Source organism: Abramis brama (assembly GCF_963993115.1).
Source record: "Abramis brama genome assembly, chromosome: 20".
Lineage (NCBI taxonomy): Eukaryota > Metazoa > Chordata > Actinopteri > Cypriniformes > Leuciscidae > Abramis > Abramis brama.
The window spans coordinates 11,467,699-11,475,252 of record NC_139982.1 but is presented as its reverse complement, the minus strand read 5'-3'; positions in this window follow the sequence as shown (position 1 = coordinate 11,475,252).

The following is a 7,554-nucleotide window of genomic DNA, read 5'->3' as shown; positions in this document are numbered from 1 at the left end:
GCGGAGAGGAGGATCTCGGTCCAGAAGTGAGTTCAAAGTCCCAATCTCTCGCTCTGGCCCCTGGGGGAGACCACCTCTCACCCTCCCAGCTCACTGATGTAAAAACAATACAAGCAGAATTTGCTGATGTGTTCTCGCCCCTGCCTGGTCGAACGAATCTCATTCAGCACCATGTTGAGACCGAGCCGGGCGTGGTAATTCGCAGTCGGCCATATCGCTTGCCTGAACACAAGAAAAAAGTGGTTCAGAGCGAATTAGAAGCAATGCTAGAGATGGGAGTGATAGAAGAATCCAACAGTGACTGGGCGAGCCCGATAGTTTTAGTTCCTAAAACGGACGGCTCAGTACGGTTCTGTGTGGATTACAGAAAGGTGAATGCTGTGTCGAAATTTGACGCATATCCAATGCCCCGAGTTGACGAATTGCTTGATCGGCTGGGTACTGCTCGTTTTTATTCGACACTGGACTTAACTAAGGGTTATTGGCAGATCCCCTTGTCTCCCATGACCAAAGAAAAAACAGCTTTCACAACGCCGTTCGGATTACACCAATTTGTTACTCTTCCGTTCGGGTTGTTCGGGGCTTCAGCGACTTTTCAGCGTCTGATGGACAGAATTCTCCGGCCGCACGCTGCATATGCCGCTGCTTATCTGGATGATATCATCATCTATAGTGGTGATTGGCAGCGACATATGCAGCATTTGCGCGCTGTACTGAAGACGCTGAGAAGGGCTGGGCTCACGGCCAATCCAAAGAAGTGTGCAATTGGGCGTGTGGAAGTCAGATATCTGGGTTTCCACTTGGGTCATGGACAGGTGCGTCCCCAAATTGATAAGACTGCAGCAGTTGCGACTTGTCCAAGACCCAAGACCAAAAAGGAGGTTAGGCAGTTCCTGGGGCTGGCGGGATATTATAGAAGGTTTGTTTCTAATTATTCGGACCTCGCCAGCCCGCTGACTGATCTAACTAAAAAGGAAGCACCAGATACGGTTCAGTGGACCGAGCAGTGTCAGCAGGCTTTTACCCAGATAAAGGCTGCTCTGTGTGGCGGACCGCTCTTACATGCTCCTAACTTTTCTCTCCCTTTTATGCTACAGACAGATGCGTCGGACAGGGGGTTGGGCGCCGTCCTGTCCCAGGAGGTGGAGGGTGAAGAGCGGCCGGTGCTGTACATCAGTCGGAAGCTCTCGAAGAGAGAGACGATGTACAGCACCATAGAAAAGGAGTGTTTGGCCATCAGGTGGGCTGTTCTCACCCTCCGGTATTATCTCCTGGGGTGGAGTCTGTAGCGGGAGAGAGAGGAAGGAAGCGAGCGGTGAGTAAGTAGGTCAAGTGCAGATGATGAACACCTGTGTCTGATTTCAGTAATTGGCGTGGAGAGACCGGATATAAACCCGACCGGGAGAGAGTGAGAGGGAGAAAGAGGGACTGGGACCTCGTGTGCTGCTGCCGACCGAGAGAAAAGCTGACGATTTATATTCTGAATTATTGGCTGTGTTTATGCTGTGTTGTTGCACGGTGAACGCGCTACGTGCGCACCTTTTTGTTTATGTTTTCAACTTGAGTGAATAAACGAGAGTCCCAGTCAACGCCGACCCCTTGTCTTCTTCCTTCCCTAACTATAAAGAACTGAACCTCATCACAGCGTTTGTTTGAAATGTAACTGTAACATCATTCATTGCGACATCATGTTTAAGAATCTGTTATCTGATAAACAGATTCTTAAACATGATGTCACAATGAATGATCCACACTACAAAATGGAAATGCAGAATGTTTATGCTTATTGTTGACAATACACAATCACATATTCGAAACGGGAATGGCCTTAAATAAGAAATGATTCAAGGATTATTTTGATGTTACATTTCAAACAAACGCCAATGCAATATCATATGCTATAGTATTCGTAAAGCAACACTGACATAGGAGGTTGCATTGGCTAAAGTTGTTTGGATGCACGTTGTATCCTTAATGCTACTGCCCACTGACATACTTTTAAAGCTACTGTTGTCCCTTTTTTTGGCCTTCAAAACACCTTAAAATGCAAATGTCGAGATCAGGAAAATCTACATTTTCATGATTATTTAGTTGTCTCTTCCTATAGTCTGTGGGCCAGTGTTAATTGCAAAAACTACACCTCTTCTGTGGCTAATATTAATTTCATAATGATGAAGCCTTTCTCCGTGAAGTCAATCAGCAAAAGTTAAGTGATAATGTGCAAATATACTGGCCCATTTTGGGGGGAACTAATATTCAAGACTAGTCTTACATGTCACTGTTTATAACACGTTCATCCTTTGCTGGGACGCTTAAAAAAATAATGGGGGCATAAATTAAGTGTATACCCACTTCTCCAGGCACAACTACATCACTGAGCATATCGGATTATCAAAAAGTGTAAGGTTTGTGCATGTGTGTGTTGTCATGTAGGCTATAAGACTGATTGTCTTGGCTTGCATCCATAAAATATTGTAATGTTATAGGCCTACTGCATATTGAGAAAATTTAGATCGATATTGCGCAACAATCGGGAGATGGGGACCCCCCCGAATATTGAAGGGTATTTCACACACTGATGAATACCATCTCTTTTCAACAGGCCAGGTCTGCCCCAAAAACTTTTCCAATTGTCTATGAATTCTATATTATTTTGCGGACACCACTTAGACGGCCAACCGTTAAGAGAACACAATCTACTAAGTATCTCATCAATCCTGCGAACAGGAAGGGGGCCAGAGCAAATAACAGTGCCTGACATCGTACTTGCGAGTTCACACAGCTCTTTAACGGTAATTTTAGTGATCTCCTACTGGTGAAGTCGAACATCATTAGTGCCGACGTGAATAATAATCTTAGAGAATTTACGATTAGCATTAGCCAGCACTTTTAAATTTGCTTTGATGTCAGGCGCTCTGGCTCCCTGCAAACATGTGACTATGGTGGCTGGTGTCTCTATTTTCACGTTCCCTGTAATAGAATCGCCAATAACTAGGGCACATTCAACAGGATTCACAGTGGGTGTTTCACTGAGGGGGGAGAATCTATTTGTTATGGTAATCGGAACAGAAGAGCGGTGTTTTGTCCCACGACTACACCGTCTCACAGTCACCCAGTTGCACGGCTCTACAGCTGGAACCGAACAATGTACAGAGTTCACTAAGCTAGTCACATCCAAAGCAGTATCTAAAGCCCTTGCACTCTTACAATTAACCTTGATTAAAGTTTGGATGCGTGTCTCTAGTTCTGAAATCTTCTCCGTCAGCCTGACTATCTCCCTTCATTTATCACATGTAAATCCTGTGCTGACAGAGAAGGCTATGCTATACATGTTACATGAAGTGCAAGTAACAATAAGAGAAGATGACATGACTCACCGTGTTTGTTGACTGATCCTACTCACCTAAGTTGTTTGATGAACTTGAGTGCGCGCGAGAAAAAGTAAATAAATAAATAAATAAATAAAGAGCGCACGGCTGGCACGCTAACAGGCTAGCGAATTACTAGCGTGTTGTGCTAGCAATAACGATTTAGATTGAAGCTAGCGATGTCAGGTTAATTTGTGATGTTGATTAAGCTATATTTAGCAGTATAAACAACAAGGAATGATAGTAAATAATGATTCAAAACAGAAAGATATACGAAGCTTTCAGACGCAAACCAACGCAACAACAGCAGCAGCCGCAACGAGGCAGACAGGAGTAGACTCTTGTGGACTAAATGTAAACATATTTTATGTAAAATATCTTATTCAGGGCAGTACTAAATAAAAAATAACATGCATTTTGAATGATCCTTCTTATTTTGTTTAAATTATTCACATTTACACAGATTCTGCACGGGGTTCACAAACTTTCAAGCAGCCATGTAGATCATTTTCTGAAGAACTGGGAAATAAAAAGTTTGATGTGGAACTTAACAATGTTCTCCTATGACATTATGCTGAAAAAGAAAATCCTCATAAAACATTTATTTTATTGTAAGTTGAATTGAATTTCTCAAGGTGTTTCCGGCACTACTGTACGATTACTAAGAATCGTACATGATTTCCAGTATATGAACAGTGTTCTTGTGTCTTTGCGAAAGACCTGAAAATGAGAGAAAGCGAGAAAACCTGCTTAAACGTGTGGCTAGTCAGAGTGCAAGTGTGGTTATCATGGCTGTAGTGGCTGTAACCTACAGGAAGTTTGTTCACAGAGATAAAGACCAAGACAACCAGCTGTCATTCATCTCATTGCCTTTGTTACAGTATGACTCACTCATCATGCCCATGCCAGTGATATGTGTGTTTTTGATGTATGGTATCTTCATTATAGAGAGTTGTGCTTTTATATTTGTGGCAGCCAAGTTACACAAGGCACTTTCCACAAATAAGGTGCAAAATAAGGCCTGAAAAAATTAAGATATTTGTTACCCTTTTCAACAAATGGTTAGTAATGGTAACTTCTGAACAAAGAATATTGATTGTTAACCTCAGGAGGTTACATCAAAGATTACATGAGTTCTCTTTTTTTTCATGTTATGAATTAGGTTTGTAATCTTTAAAGCCCTATTACCAAAATATGGCACGTCTGAATTTAGTATAAAATTCTGAATTAATACAAAAATTTAGTTAAACCTACAATTTTAATTATGATTTTATTTATCAGATACAGTCAAGAAAGTCAAGACCTCTGATGTGGCACAGACCAAAATCACAGTTTTAAGTGGGGACAGATATATATATACTGAATATACATCCAGTATAAGTTGTCACCTTTTTTTCTATATCGCATTATACGATACAGATTGTTTCAAAGCAGCTTCACAATAATAACTAATTTAAATTCTGCTGTAAAGCAGCTCTAACAAGCCAATAGTGTCATTACTCAGTTCAAGTCAGTTCATGGTTTATTCAGTTCAGTTCAGTTCAGTTCAATAACTGTGTAAAATTCATCTGTTGTGCATACTGTATATACAGTGTATTTGTGCACATACATGTTTGTGTGACAAACTTTTGTACATTCCACTGCACACTGAACAAACAAAAGACACAAGATAACAGTGTTTTACATTTTTCTGTGTAGCCTGGCATGTACTGTATATGGCTAATCATTTGATGGTTTGTGTGTAGAGTTACTATACAATTTATTTTTTTTTTTTTAATTAGAGTTTGAAAAAGAGTTGAAATAGTTTTGTATGAAGTGTTTGCTTTTGGAAGAGATGTGTGATGTTTGGCATGTTGTGTGTGTGTGTGTGTGTGTGTGTGTGTGTGTGTGTGTGTGTGTGTGTGTGTGTGTGTGTGTGTGTGTGTGTGTGTGTGTGTGTGTGTGTGTGTGTGTGTGTTTTGTGGCTTTGTGTGTAGAGTTTAGAGAAAAGGAGCCATAGTTAAAATAGAAATTGTAAGCAATTAAAAAAAAAAATGTAATCGTGATACAATGCACTTATTGTGTACATACATGTTTTTACATTGTATTTAAAGTAAAATTTCTAATTTCTAATTTCTTTAATTCCATCTATAACTAATGCTGACCTTCCCTTACACCTTAACCCACCCTTAAACCACCAAACCTGTCCCGAACCTTACCCGTATCCACCTCAGTATCAGCAAAAGTGTTTTGCAATACAACAACAACACAATAAACACTGTACGTATTTTCTTTATTGCAAGTGCACAGTAGTTAAAGACACCTAATATAAAGTGTGACCTGCATATCTAATAGGTCTTATGACAAAAAAACTCCCAAAATTTTCATATTTAATTTTACCATTTTACATACAACATTTTCATTGCTTTTTCTTTATTGTAAGGAAAGTCTTTTGTGAGTGATTACTGTTAACAATATAACAATATACAGTATTCTTATAGATGTAAATCTTATCAAGCTTAATGTTGTGATGTTGTGGCTATTGTCCTCTGTTCGAGAGTGAGACAGTTATACAGCACTTCAGGCTGTTGTGCAATAGAGACAGTGACTGTGTGTGTGAGAGTGTGCGTGTGTGTGTGTAGATGTAACGGACTTCCTGTGGTGCCTGAAAATACCCTGCAATGCACTATTGGGAAAACATGAGAGCACACAGACAAAACCTTTGGGTTCCCACTCAGGAGTCACAGTGTGCGGGTCAGCTAGTTCAAAACAAGCCACTTCAAAATACCATTTCATATCACTCAGAACAAAATCACAATCTAAAGCTCATTTATTAAATTGTTAACTGTGTAAAAAGAACATTTGAATCTCAATTAAGGTCAGTTTTCTTTTTTTAAATACAAAAATAAAATACTTGCAGAGTACTCAACTCCAGAAAAGAGATGACATTACACAAGTGTCCATTTAAGGCTGTCACATTTACATTTAGGGAAGTGAATGTGAAAGCTCCAAACTTCCCCAATTACTGTGTGTGTGTGTGTGTGTGTGTGTGTGTGTGTGTGTGTGTGTGTGTGTGTGTGTGTGTGTGTGTGTGTGCGCGCATGTGTGTTTGTGTGTTTGTGTGTGTGCGCGCATGTGTGTTTGTGTGTGTATGTGTTGTTCAGGGATACCTTATACTTTATGGAGACAAAATATCCCAACAAAGATGGCAATATCCGAAATCCTTGTCCTTGTGGGGATATTTTTTGGTCCCCATGAGGAAAACAGCTTATAAATCATAATAAGTGATTGAAAATGTAAAAATGCAGACAGTTTTGTGTGACGGCTGGGTTTAGGGGTAGAGTTAGTGTAAGGGGACAGAAGATACAGTTTGTACAGTGTAAAAACCATTCTGTCTATGAAAAGTCCCCATAAAACATGAAACACAACGTGTGTGTGTGTGTGTGTGTGTGTGTGTGGTTCAGGTATACCCTATACATTATGGAAACAAAAAGTCCCCGGATATGGGTATAAGGTCCGAAATCCTTAGTGGGGACATGTTTTGTTCCTCATGAGAAAAACAGCTTATAAATCATAATAACTGATGTTTTCTGAAAATGTAAAAAGGTTTTCTGTGATACATAGGGTTAGGGGATTAGATAGATAGATAGATAGATAGATAGATAGATAGATAGATAGATAGATAGATAGATAGATAGATAGATAGATAGATAGATAGATAGATAGATAGATAGATAGATAGATAGATAGATAGATAGATAGATAGATGATAGATAGATAGATAGATTTTCCCCTTTCAAAACATGCCTGCATCACCTAATGTCAACCGAGTTTAGCATATGAAAATCAAGTCAAACACAGAATAATGCATTTGTCTCTGCTGCAATAGTAGTTGCTTCCTCAAAACCTCCGATAACAGTACAATGCTTTGATTAAAAAGGGAACAAAGTTCTCTCGGAACTTCACTTTGGCCAAACGCTGAAGTTTATGACTCTCAGACAATAGCACATGTAAAAATGTCCCTCAGATTGACTGACTCAAGGCCACAACATCACGGCCTGATCACCTAACTCAGAAAAACTCCAGATTATTGCTCATGCTAGTCATTACAAACACAACTCAGTGTATTTTATTAGCGCACTGGTGCAAAACTGTTGAATACAATCCATGAGTGAGACCTTAAAAAAATCTAAAGCAATGAAAATAG